This window comes from Castor canadensis, chromosome 1 (genome assembly GCF_047511655.1).
Source record: "Castor canadensis chromosome 1, mCasCan1.hap1v2, whole genome shotgun sequence".
Lineage (NCBI taxonomy): Eukaryota > Metazoa > Chordata > Mammalia > Rodentia > Castoridae > Castor > Castor canadensis.
Window position 1 is genome coordinate 26,653,913 of NC_133386.1, and position 2,758 is coordinate 26,656,670.

At 39.4% G+C, this 2,758-nt stretch overlaps 1 pseudogene; it reads right to left on the reverse strand.

The window, feature by feature from the left end:
• Positions 1–228: 228 nt before the first annotated feature.
• LOC109697035 (ubiquitin-like domain-containing CTD phosphatase 1 pseudogene) lies at positions 229–1,303 on the reverse strand (annotated as a pseudogene).
• Between the last annotated feature and the right edge of the window lie 1,455 nt (positions 1,304–2,758).

Genomic DNA, 2,758 nt, shown 5'->3' on the forward strand with positions numbered 1-2,758 from the left:
TTTTTTGGAGGGAGAGAAATCAGTGCTGGAGAAATTTTTTCAAAAGGAACAGCATATTCATATAGGAAGAAAGAATTTTTGGTATGTTGTTATGACCCTCAAAAGATATAAAATTAAATTTATAAAAAGCCAGAAGACCAAGGATAAACAGTCTGGTATTTGCTTTGCTTAGGTGTCCAGCACTAGCGTAAAACCCAAAAGTTCATGGGCCTCAAGTGTCTTCATTAACTAACTACTAGTGCAACAGAACTCCTGCCCTGGCGTCTTTGAGATGTACCTTTCCCAGTATTTGTGATTTAGCTCCAAAAAGTCATCTCATGTTTCACTTCCTTGAGAGACTAAGTTAATTTTAAAAGTTCTTTGTCTTTGTTTGATTTAGGTGTCCTTTCACAAATATCTTATCTTTAGTCCCTTCTGTGGGTTCATTAGAAAATTTCTTCTTATTTCACCAAACCCTGAATGTTATTCAGGGTTTTTGCTTTAAAACTCTGAATAACATTCATTGCAACATCCAGTTAACACCAAGAAACCTTATGTCTATGAACCCTCTCTATGCAGTGTAGGCTGTTGTCAGAGCGGTACTGTCTTGGTGAAGGCAATCTTGTAATTTGCATTTGTGCTCACTCCCAGTTCTTTCATTTTAGTTCAACCCACTTCATATTTGTGACAGACAAAGTAGCAATGTCATAACCTTCATATGCAGATGTTAGAAATTCATGAAGATATGCCTTATTGATTCTACCCCTTCTGCGCAAGATCTATGATTGAATAATTTCTAATCAACACTAGTACCTAAATCTTTTTTTCCTTTCCTTGGAGGATTCAATATTTCTCCTCTTTTTTACCCTTTAACTCTGAAAGACATTTTCAGTTGGTTTTCTTCCTCGCCATTTTTTTTTTTTTCAGCAGTACTGGAGATTAAACTCAGGACCTCCTGCCACCATTTGAACTATCCACAGAGTCCTCTTGCTTTTAGTCATTTTCCAGGTAGTGTCAAATGTTTTTTGCCTGGACCTGGCTGCCAACCTCAAACATCAAACCTTCTGCCTACTGAGTAGCTGGTATTACAGGTGTACACCATCACATCCAGCCCTCTTCCCTATCTTCTATTTCAACAACTTCATCTTCAACATCAGAGTCACTGGCAATATCTTTGTTGAGGGAGTGGGCCAAGAAACTTGACATTCTGGCAGCATTTCTGTAATGGTCTGGGGAAACTAAAATCTAGCACAGTATTGTCTTCTGAACAGGTGGTCAGTGAATATTCTCATTCACCCCATTGTGCAAGGACAGGGAGAGCCATTCTTGAAGTATATGAGGAGTAGTTTTGCTTTAGAAAAAGCACCTGGAACTGGGTGGAGTCTGCTGCAGCAGATGCAGAGACCAGCTGCAGCGAACAAATGGTGGCCTGAAGTCTCTTTTTGGTTTTTGACCGAATGTTTCTAAGCAGTTACTTCTCTCAGAGGTTTCTTAGTAATAGCCTCAATGTCATTTCAAATTGAAATTTTCAATCTTAGTGAAACAAGGACAATGTGCTAGTGATAAAAATGAAAACCAAGCACCCCAAGTCTTTCTACAAACACAAGACGTGATAAGGTTGTTCAGGTGGCTTTGGAAACACAGCTGTTGTCCACCTTGTGGGTAGATGGGGGTTGGCTTGCTTAATCCCACTGGATCAGCCAGGTGCCGGTGGCTCATGCTTGTAATCCTAGCTACTCAGGAGGTAGAGATCAGGAGGATCCTGGTTCAAAGCCAGCCCAGGCAAATAGATCAGAAGACCCTATCTTGAAAATACGTAACACAAAAAGGGCTGGTGGAGTGGCTCAAGGTGTAGGCTTGAGTTTAAACCCCAGTACCACCAAAAAAAATAATAATAATGATAATAATTTCACTGGATCAGTTGGTGTACTTTTATAGCACACTCCAAATTAGGCCCTCAGAAAGCTGTCCGAAAACACTTGTCTGGGTAGAAGTGGTCTGGCCTCAGGTCAGGAGTAAATGAAGAGCTACATTCTCTACAAAGAACTCTCAAGGCTTCTGGGGAGAGAAAGGGAAGGAGGTCCAGCTTCCAAATGTGACTAGGTCTTGTTTTTAATGAAAATTTGAAATAATTATCATATTGTTAGTGTAGACACCTTGAAAATTTTCTTCGATTTCACAGTTCTCTCTGTGAGTGAGTACACACACACACATCACACATCACATATCACGTATACATGTACATGTACATAAGTAAAGAAAGCTAACAGAGTAGGTACCTATTGAATGTGAGTGGTGAGTACACTGGTATACTGGTGCTCATTTTAATATTTTTTGGTCAGTTTAAAATCTTTCACAATAAGAAAAATAATATTAAAATATTATCATTGTGACAAGTTTTTGTACTTTGTTCAAAGATATTAAAGTTAATTTTGTTGTAGTTGTTGATACTGAACTCAGGGCTTCATGCTTGCTAGGCAGGTGCTCTACAGCTTGAGCCATAGCTCCAGTCCTCTTGCTCTGGTTATTTTGGAAATAGGTCTTGTTTTTGCTCAGGCCAACCTGGATCCCAATCCTATTTTACACTTCCCTGTTGCTGGGATGACAGGCATGTGCCCCCATGCTCAACTGTTTTTCTGTTTTCTCAACTTTCATTCCTAGGTATATACCCAAAGGAATGTAAATCAGGTTATAATAAATACATTTGCACACCCATGTTTATTGCAGCACTATTCACAATAGCTAAGCTACAGAAACAGCCAAGATGCCCCACGACTCA